The sequence below is a fragment of the Mus musculus genome, chromosome 7 (assembly GCF_000001635.26).
Source record: "Mus musculus strain C57BL/6J chromosome 7, GRCm38.p6 C57BL/6J".
NCBI lineage: Eukaryota > Metazoa > Chordata > Mammalia > Rodentia > Muridae > Mus > Mus musculus.
In genome coordinates, this window is record NC_000073.6 from 44,400,666 (window position 1) to 44,412,024 (window position 11,359).

The window sequence follows — 11,359 nt, forward strand, 5'->3', positions numbered from 1 at the left end:
CAGCATTGGATGGCCACCTTGTCAATCACTTGACAAGTCTGATAAGCGTGCTATAGGACCCTCCTCATCTCCCCTCACCATTGGTTCAGACACTCTGGGGGACCTCGATCTCCCTTTTCTCCCTATGGCAAATGCATCTCAAATTTATAATGCTTTAGTCAGGAACACAGGGGCCTTCGATGGATGGTCCTTTGAGAAGTGCACAGCAGAGGGGAGGGGTGGGCCTCCAGATGTCTGACACATCTCACCACTACTGGCTCCTCAGAACACATTCACAGCTCCTCATAGATAGCATTTCCCCAAAGTCTTCTACTGTGCAAAATAGAAACCCACAAAGCTGCTACTCTTTTGGTTTGATGGATAGGACTGAGCACACAGGCAATTATCTTTCAGGATCTGAAGTCAGAAGTCAAGATGTATTCGGTGACAGTTGGAGAGAATCCAATCCGTGCTCGTCCCTTGGCAACTGATCGAGGTGGGCAAGCCTGGCCTTGCATAGCTAACATACACCACTCCAGTCTAGTTGGTTCCTCATAGGACTGCCCCTTGTCTCCCAGCTCAGTTCGTTTTGTTTGAGACAGCATTTCATGTGGCTCAGGCTGGCTTGAACACATCAGGTAGCTGAGAATGACCTTGAATTCCGAATCCTCTAGCTTCCACCTTCTAAATGCTGGGGTGGCAAGTGTGCACCACCATCCCTGGTTTTTGAGAAGTTGGAATGGAACCCAGGGCTTATTACATGCTGGGCAAGTCCTCCTGTTGAGCTCTACCCCAGCGTCTCTGCTTGTCTGTTACAAGAACATCTGCTATTGGATGTGAGGACCAGTCTAAAACCAAGATACTCTTATTCAGAGATCCCCAACTCTCCTCTCTTCCCCTTCCCCTCTTCTCTCTTCCTTTCCCTTCCCCTCCCCTCCCCTTCCTCTCCTCTCCTCCTTTTCCCCTCCTTTCTCTCCCAGGCTGACTTTGAACTCATGGCAATTCTCCTGCCTCAACATCCCAAGTGTTAACTAAGATCAGAGCCATGAGCTATCATACTTGGGCCAGCTTCTTTCTGAAGATGAGCAAGTATTCCCTCATCTGCAAACATACAACTTTTGCTCACCTAGTCATCTAGAACTTTGCTATGTTGTACTTCTGCAGTTGGAGACTGAACTCAGGGCTGTGCGAGCTGCGAATGTGTTAGCCACGCCCTCCGTATTGCACCACATCCTCAGAGACACTCAGTCATCAGTTGACAGAGGCATCTCCTCTCACCTTTCGGTTTCTGTGAATAATGTTGTCCTGAACCCATGTGCACAAGGATCTCTGTAAAACCAGAGTCTGACATGGTGGTGCACACTGCGTCCTAGCACTCCAGGAGAGGCTGAGATAAGAAGAGCAGGAATTTAAGGCCAGCCTGGGCTACATAAAAGTTGAAGCCAGCCTGGAGTACATGAGACCCTGACTCAAAACAAAACAGCCTGCACATTTTATTATATATATAAACCAAACCTTATTAAAGTTGTTTGAAAACAGACAAACTTAAGGGACTAGAGAAATGGCTCACTGTTTAAAAGCGCTTGCTGCTCTTGGAGAGGATTTGGATCTGTGTGAAGCCACTCACAACTACCTCTAACACCAGCTCCAAGGGATCTGTTCTGAATGTTGAGATCAAAGTCCCACAATTCACTCTCACTTGGGCCACATGCCCATTTGCAGAAGCTCAGGGTGATTAAAAACTCTGACTGGATAGGCCTGACACATGAGTGCCTGGTAGGGACTACACAAAGCATGTGGATTTTGGATGAAGAGGGACGGTGTGAACATCAGGAATTAATGGGGGCTGGAGAGATGGCTCAGCGGTTAAGAGCACTGACTGCTCTTCCAGAGGTCCTGGGTTCAATTCCCAGCAACCACATGGTGGCTCACAACCATCTGTAGTGGGATCTGATGCCCTCTTCTGGTGTGTCTGAAGACAACAACAGTGTACTCGTATATGAGAAAGAAGGAAAGAAGGGAGGGAGGGAGGGAGGGAGGGAGGAAGGAAGGAAGGAAGGAAGGAAGGAAGGAAGGAAGGAAGGAAGGAAGAAGGAAGGAAAAAAAGAAAGGAAGAAAATCAGGAATTAAGAGAATTAAAAGAAGGCTCAGTAAAGGCACTTGCTGCCTAGCTCGACAACCTGAGTTTGATCCCAGGCCCCCATATAGTGGAAAGAGAGAACCAACTTTACAACTTGTCCTCTGACCTCCACATGTTATGGCACATGTACACCAAATAGTGGGCACATATATATGTGTGATTTTTAAAAAGAAAATTGAAGAGTTGCAGATCATGAAAAAATAATTCTTTGCAAAACAGCAGGTAAAGACTTGTTTCCCCCTTTCCCCCATCAAAACTCTGAAACCTCCCCAGCAAAAAAGAACACAGACAACCCAGCCAGCCCCAGCGGCCCACACCCGTTGCCCTAGCAGTCAGGTGATACAGACCAGAACAGAAGGGCAAGGTCAATCTCAGCTACATAGAATCTCCAAAGTCAGCCTGGGCCAACTGAGACAGGGCACAAAAGACAACACAACAGTAAACACTTAACTCAATTTACAAAGGAAGAAAAGGTCTCGACCTTTACTAAATATGGTACACAGATAGTTTTGCTGCCAATGACAAAATTCCTGATCAAACAAGGGAAGGGAGGTTTGTGTCGGTTCATGGTTACAAAGGTTCCAGTCAATCTTGATAGGGCAAAGCGGCTCATATCCGGAAGCCGGGAGCGCAGAGTGGATGAGTGCCTGTGTACCTATGATGTGTGTGACCCTGAATCCAGACCCACAGCTCACAGTCATCCAAAGGTGTGTTTTATGAATTTCCTAGGTGCGTCTGGGTCCAATCACGTTGACAATCAAGATCACACATCCATCCCTGTGGTGGGGGAACAGCTCAGTGCACGAAGCCCGCGATGCCCAAGCCTATGAACCAGAGCTCAGACGCAGCCTGAGTGCAGTCGAGTGCACCTGCGGTCTCACACGGCCAGGGAGGGAGAAGCAAGAAGATCCCACAAGCTCTCTGGCCAGCCAGTGTAGCTGAAATGTCAGGCTTCAGATTCAGTAAGAAACCCTGTCTTAAACAAACAAACAAAAACAGACAAGCAAAAAACAAAACAAAAAACCAAGGTGGAAAGCCAGCTGTGGTGGTACATATTTTAAGATTTATTTATCATATGTAAGTACACTGTAGCTGTCTTCAGACACTCCAGAAGAGGGCGTCAGATCTCATTATGGATGGTTGTGAGCCACCATGTGGTTGCTGGGATTTGAACTCAAGACCTTTGGAAGAGCAGTCAGTGCTCTTACCCGCTGAGCCATCTCACCAGCCCGGTACATATCTTTAATTCCAGCACTCCGGTGGCAGAGGCAGACACATATCTGTGAGTTCAAGGCCAGCCAGGGCTACGTAGAAAGACCCTGTCTCAAAAACAAAACAAAGCAGGGTAGAAGGCAATTGAAGAAGACACACAATGTCAAGCTCTGTCTTTCATGTACGTGCTGTGGCATGAAAACACACACACACACAATGTTAAACATGTTAAGTGCATAGAAATATGTCCAATATTGTATATCATCAGCAAATTTCAAATTTTAAAACAATAAACGCCATGCCCAAGGCAACTCTTATAAAGGGAAGCGTTTAACTAGGGGCAAGCATTTTTGAGGGCTAGTTCATTATCATCATGGTGACATTGCACTGGAGCAATAGCCAAGAGCTTTATATCCATAAACAACAGGCAGGGGGTGGGGGAAGGCCTCAAAGGCCAAACCCAGCGACATACCTCCTCCAACAAGGCCACACCTCCTACCCTTTCCCAAAGAGTTTATCAACTGGGGACAAAGCTTGCAAATCAATGGGCCATGGGGCCATTCTCACTCCAACCATCCCAGTCCCAAATCTAACACATCAGTATCACCAAATGCTTGCAAGGATACAAAGTGCCACAGGCACTCCTTTGCTGTGGGTGGGAACGCCAAGTCACAACCTGTTTTTGAAGATACTTTGACCTTTTTCTTACAAGAACTAAGTGCACTCATAGCATCTGGAGCCTCAATCCTGCTTCTTGGCATTAACCCAGAAGAGTTAAAAACATGTTAGAGTGTTTGTAACAGCTCTATTCATTATGACCAGGGCGGAGAGGCAACAGTAACAAAAAATGTATTAGCTACTCTACACTGCTGGGACAAAACTGGGGACCAAAGCAGTTGAAGGAAGGAAGGAAGGAAGGAAGGAAGGAAGGAAGGAAGGAAGGAAGGGAGGGAGGGAGGGAGGGTCCATTGTTACGGTTTGGGAATACAGCAAACCCTGGCAGGGAAGTCTGGGTGGTGGCAGCTTGGAACAGTGAGTCACCTAGATAACCCCTCCCGGGCATGGCTAGAGTCTTATTTCCTTGGTGATTCTAGATCCTGTCAAGATCATCCAACACAACACTATGTTAATGTGGTCTCACCAGTTGAAACAAATGTCTCCTATTGCTATGAGGATATTAATAATAGCGGAAGTTGGGGGGAGGTGTTGAGAGGCGAATGAAACTCTCTGTACTGTCTGTCACTAGACTTTTTTTTTCTAAAAGCTTACAATTGGTAATTTTAAAAATTTTTATTAATAGAAAAGAAAATCATAGATAACAACTGTTAGGCAAAACAAAGATAGGTGTCTAGACCTAGCTAAGGTGTCTACTCTGAGTGGGCACATTTGGTCACATGGTTATAAAAGATAACAATAATGCCATCTTTTGCATGTTTAAGGACTTGAGAACAGGTTCCTGACTTCCTGGACACACGGGTTTCTCCTTTCCGGTTATAGTCCGCAAAGCCTCTGGGTGCTAGCCAGAAGAGAGGGCGCCAATGGCCAGCGGATCTCTGATGATGCCATCAGTCACCAAGGTTTTAAGAGCCAGGCGTTCTTTGGTGTCCTCTAACCGGAGGCGCGGGAACTTGCGTGTAAGAAAGCCAGCCCAGTCAGCTGACTCAGGCCGAATTCCGGTGTCATGGCCGACGCTCCTCGCACTCCCTTGGAGACTCTAAGTCACACTGCCCTGCTCCCTAGAGGAGAGAGGAAAAGTACTGAAAGGAAGCAGCCAAATTCTTTGACATCCAATCAGAAGCAGGCATGAAGCCAAGAGTTGCCCAATCAGATTAGCGGAAATAGCGAAGGAGTCTCCTGGAAGCAGAGTTGCCATGACAACGCGAGTTTCTAGGGTTCTCTGCTTGCGCCTAGCGCTTGGCAACGCATGGCCACCTCCCTGATGAAATGCAGCCAATAAGAGGGACCCATTTTGTGACGTCAGTAGTTGCCAAGCCGGCTTGCAGAAGCACGCGAGCCGCCCCCTCCCCTCAGAAAAACATAGGTTGTTGCGCATGCGCCCATGCTCTCATGGGCTTGTTGGAGACAAAAGGCGGGAAAATGTGTGAGATGAGGAGTGACGTGAGAGGCCAGATAGGGACAGCCAGACCAACTACCCGACTGATTGGTGGCACTCTAAGAAAAGGCTCAGGAAAGTAGGTGGCCTTTTAAAAGTCCCATTGAGGGACAGAAGTACAGAGAGACCATAAGACACAGACTGAGAGAAACAGCTATTCAGGGTCACAGACCTCCCACATGCTCAGCTCACAGGAACCCAAGGCCTAAACTACAGCCAAGGAGAAGCAGGAGGTGACAGGGAGACAATGATAGCATCCGGGAAACATCAGAGGCCAGGAGATGGTGGTTGTACTGAGAAAGGTCAGATGGGGTTGTTAGGAAGATGGAAGGGACAGAGATAGAAGGATGGGTCAGAGTCAGATGGAGGGCCCTGAGGTAGGGTCTGAGGACAGGGTCAGGACAGAGACGAGAAAGGATGGAGTCAGACATGGTATTGATAGGAACAGAGAGGATAGAGTTAAAGGAAGCAGAGAAAGGAACGTGGTGGATGTGTTAGCACCAGACCTGGGACAGCTGAGACAAAGGTTCCCAGGCCAAGATAGAGACAAAGAGCTCTAGGAATAGTGTCCAAGGGAGCACACACAGACTGACAGAACAGACTAAGACCAAGGAGACAATGATAAAGGGGAAGGAGATAAATGAGCAGATATAGAGGAGACGGTGGCAGTCACAGAGACAGGGAAGACAGGCCAGAGGTGATAACGGTGTGGAGGACAGGAATAGAGAAGGTGGCCGTGATAAAAATGGGGGCCATGGTGACAGGCAGAGAGTGAGCAGGGAAAAGACAGGGAAGACGCTGGAGAGCCAAGACAATAGCTGAGGAGTGGGGCAAGACATGGGAGAGGGCAGCAAACTTGGAGAGAGAGACAGAGAAACAGAGACAGAGAGAGGTTGAGAAAAAGGGGAGAGGAAGGAGGAGAGAAGAGAGCAAGGGTGTGGGCAGAGTCAGCAGCAGGTAGCACCTGGTCTAAGAGGTGGGCAGACATCATTGGAAAGAACATGACCCAGGTACACCAGGAAAGATGGACACAAAGAGACGAGTCACAGAGAGGAGGACAATCAGAGAAGAAATGAGACGAGGGTGACAGACAAGAGCAAAATAGTGAGCAGAGAGCAGAGACCCTGGGAGAACAAAATGTGTGTGTGTGTGTGTGTGTGTGTGTGTGTGTCCCAACAAGACCCACCTTTCAGCCTGATGGCAGACCCCTAGATGAACCAAGAATCAGGTGAACCCGAGACTCTTCTCTGAGTCACTTTGGTAAGTTGTCACCTTAATTTGCAGTTGTGATGTGAAAGTTCTCCACCCAGCTTCTAGATTTGTGACAGTATTTCTGATCCTCTGGTCTCTTCCTCCGGCCCACACAGTGATGTGAAGAAGCATGTGGGGAGGGGGAGGGGGAGGGGTGTTTTCTTGTTGATTTATTCACCAAACATTGACTATGTATAATGATATATGTCAGACATTATGGGAACTTTGGAGAGAGCAGGAGATAAAACAAGTGACACTTTTAACCTTGCTGGGGACAGATGAGCACAGAATGTCAACTAGGGTGGGTTAAGAAAAATCAAGCAAAGCTGAGAAGAAGGAGGAATTGAAGTTGCTGATAATGGCTGGCTAGGTGATTCAGACCAGTGTTGCCGCCCAGTAACTAAAAATGCCAGGCAAGGTTTCCCTTTAACTAAGAGTGCTGAAGGTCTCACAGGATGTATCACTGTAACTAAGAAGAAATCAAAGCAGGTTTACCCTGTAGGCATTATACAAATATTTGACCATTTGGACTTTTATTTTCAACTGGATCTTAGAGAATAGGAGATAAAGTCCAGGGCCCTGTACCCACCCAAGGCAGCATTCACATCCAGCTGAGGTAGCAATGGCTGTGCCCTCAGGTACAAAGGGAACCAGAAGTCAGTTGATGGTTGCTTGTGGCTTTAAAGCTGGGCAGGTAGTAGAAAAAGTGATTGCTGTGCAAATGTGAGCATCAGACGTTGGATCCCCAGAATCCACAAAAGCTAAGAGGGCTTCATGGCTGTCTGGAATCCCGGACTCAGGAGACACAGAGAATGGATACTTAGGTCAAGTTAGCTATCAAGAGGAGCCGATCTCTGGGTTCTGTGAAAGACCCTAACCTCAAAAAGCCCTCCATTCTTCAAAATGTAGAGGCGCTGGCTGGATCTAGGCTTTGTTAAGTGACTGCAAGCCTTTTTTTCTAACCATTTGTCTCTAAATTGTGTGTCTGCTGCATGTATGTGTGGGAAGGAAGAACCATGAAGGCCAGAGGTTGGTGTCCACTATATATACATATATATGCAGAATGTGTTCAAATAATAATGGATTGTCCTCTTGTGCATTATGTAATATATATCCATATCCATACCCATATCTACTTATCCAATGACTAGTGTTATAGAGTAAATACCTGCCATTGTTTGGGCCAGTTTATGAAAGTTTAATGTGAACACAGCCGGACTGTACACACTGTTTTGCAACTTGGATTTTTTTTAGCTCTACACTTTGCCTTAGAAATGCATCCAGATGAATTTAAAGACCTCTGTTCCATGTCTTGTAGTAGAGTGGCAGTGGTATCCCAGAAGTCCCTTGTGTTTGGTTTTGTTTTTCCATTTTCTTTTGCTGGACATCTGGGCACTTGGGGGTTTCCTGACAACGATTTGAGCAATGCCGTTGTTAGCATGACTGCTCAGGTTCCCCTAGGACATGTGTGTCTACTCAGGGTCAGGAAAAGAGGTGGAAACACTTGGATGGGCTGGGGGCAGGGTACACACCTGCCATCCCCGCACTCAGGAGGCAGAGGCAAGAAGATCCTAACTGAGAGGCCAGTCTAGACCACATAGTGATACCCTGTCACTAAATGACCATGAATGAATGAATAAATGAAAAAGTACTTCCTTTCTTCCTCTAAAATCATGTATGTGCAGTCTCCATGGACATACATAACCAACACCCAGAGCTGAAAAACCAGAGGGCCTTGAGCAGCATGGACAGACAAGTGTGTGTGCATGCATGAGTGCATAGACATGTGTGTGTGTGTGTGTGTGTGTGTGTGTGTGTGTGTGTGTGTGTGTGTGTGATGTGTGCATGCAAGTGCATGTACATGTGTGTGAGAGTGTGCATGTACAAGTGCATCCATGTGTGTGTGTGCGAGTGAATTCGTGTGTGTGTGTGTGTGTGTGTGTGTGTGTGTGTGTGTGGTCCTGTGTGTATATGTTCTATAACAGCAGCCCCTTCTGTCATACTGTGAGCAGCAGGACCCCAGTGCTCACTGTGGTAGGTCAGAGAGAGTGAGTATTTTTCTTGCTCAAGTAATTGAAGATCTCCAGACTCTGATCAGCTTCAGGAACGGTTGCATCAAGCAGGCAGCTGAACACTGCCATCCAGCAACTAAAGCTCAGGAAGAAGGATTGGAAGTTAAGTTCAAGGCCTGGGGTGAGAGAGATGGCTCAACAGTTCAGAGAGCCTGTCCCCCCAGTGAGGAGCTCGGGTTGCCCTCAGTGGTAGAGTCTCTGCTCAGAATTTCTCACTGAAAGTCTGGGAGGTGGCTTAGTAGTAGAAATCCTATCTAAACTAGGAGAGACTCTGGGTTCCATCCTTTGTATCACAGCACACAGACCGTGTTCCTCTACTTGGGCCAGAATGTCAGTTGACTTACAGACAAGTTACAATAAACAGAGATGTATGTCCTCTGGGGTTTACAGTATACAAGAGCCTTGAACTCAACTGGGAAAACCCAAGAGAGCATCCTCTCATCCTATTAGGCAGTCCTGCTCCCAAGACTGAGGTCTGACAAGAGGAATATGGGCTGAATCTGCCAACAACTTGATGGAGTATGTACAGATGCTACGAAGACAGGAAGATGGCCTTCTTCCCTCATAGCAACCAGAGAACCAAGGCAACACGGCCTCCCTGGTAACCAGGAAAGGCTCAGAGGATGAGTTCTAGGCCTGGGCCCTGCACACACTCCTTCTCAGCTATAACCCAGTCAGAGAGGGGAAGAACAAAGGAGGTGGGGAATCACAAGAGCAGAAGCCTTGTGCAGGAGCAGAGACAGGTGTGTGTAGACAAAAAGAGAGATGTAGCCATCACTGTCCCAGAGACGCCTGGCCAGAGGTTGGTGACTTGCCACTCCCTGGAAGCCCAGGAGTTGGGCTTGGAAGGGCATGGAGGACCAGCTTTAGACTCCCAGATCTGATTTCATTGTTTCTGAGACAGGGTCTCACTATGTAGCCCTGACTGGCCTGGAAATCTCTATGTAGACCAGACTGGTCTCAAACTTACAATGATCCGCCTGGCTCTGTTCTGTGAAAAATTTTGTCACAGAAATTCTCTGTGGAAGCTAAAGTAGGGGCAGAAGAGATGGTTCACCATGCAAGAGTGAGACATACGTTCAAACCCCTAGAGCCCAAGAGACAAGTCAGGCATAGTAGCACTTTTACAAAGTCGCAGACACAGAGACACACAGGAACACACACACACACACACACACACACACACACCAGATGCAGTGCAGGAGATTGTAATCCCAGCACTGATGTGTCTGTGTATGTGTGTGTGTGTGTGTGTACACCATCCTTTCAGAAAGCAGTATGGCAGTCCATCTCACAAAAAGAAAACATGTCCATATCCTTAGATGCACAAAATCCCCATTCCTGGGAGTCTTCTTGCAAATTAGAAGCCTGTATATAAAGACAGCCAACATGCCCGTGTTTGGCATGGTCTTCCAAAAGTAAAATGACTGGCACCACCAACTAAAGGGGACAAATTAATTATCTGGACCATGCTAGCCATGTGGCAGAGTACACTGCATGGTGTTAAAGTGAAAATTTGAAGGAGATATGTGCATTTGGTGGCCCAGAGCAAAGGCAGACATGCTTTAATAACACAATGGTGCTTACGGCTAAGCAGGGACACGGTTCAGTGGGCCACATGCTTGCCTAACCTCACCAGCATGAGGACCCACATTCAGATCCCTAACACCCTTGGAACATTGGCTTTGGCAGTGTGCATCTTATCCTAGCACTGGGGAGCACAGACAAGCCGATCCCTCGTGGCCGGCTGAGCCCAGGTTCAGTGAGAGACCCTGTCTCAACATCAAGGTGACAGGCAACTGAGAAAAAGTACTGGGATTAAAGACATGCACCAACAGGCTCAGCATTCTTCTTTTAAATGTATATGAGAGCACACATGGGTGCAGTTCTCATGAAGGCCAGAAGAAGGTGCTGGACACCCTGGGACTGGAGTTATTGGCAGCTGTGAGCTATCTGATGTGGACGCTGGGAACAGAACCAGGCCCTTAGCAGTAAGAACAAGTGCTTTGAGTGGCTTAGACATCTCTATAGGCCACTCTCAAAAAGGAAACCTTTTTTGTTTTTGAAACAGGTCTCTCTCATGTAGCCCAGGCTGGTCTCATATTCCTGATTCTATCACCTCTGATAAACAGGTGTTTATCCCCACCCATAACAACAACAGAAAAAGTAAACCTTTTTATGTATTATATGTATATATATATGTATATTAAAAACAGTACTTTAACTGGAGGCTGAAGTTAGGATGCTGAAAGATTTTTTTAAATACTTTCTTTTATATATGGCAATACAGTTTACATATAAAATAACTATAACAGGAGGATTTGATATTGTTTTAAATAGAACAAAAAAGGAAAAAAACCCTTCAGATTACAAAACCCCACCCACAAATCAAATATAACAAAAACACATTGCCTTTTCTTCTTTCTTTCTCTCTTCCTTCCTTCCTTCCTTCCTTCCTTTCTTTCTTTCTTTCTTTCTTTTTTTTTTTTTTTTGAGACAGGGTTTCTCTATGTAGCCCTGGAACTCACTCTGTAGACCAGACTGGCCTCAAACTCAGAAATTCGCCTGCCTCTGCCTCCCAAGTGCTGGGAT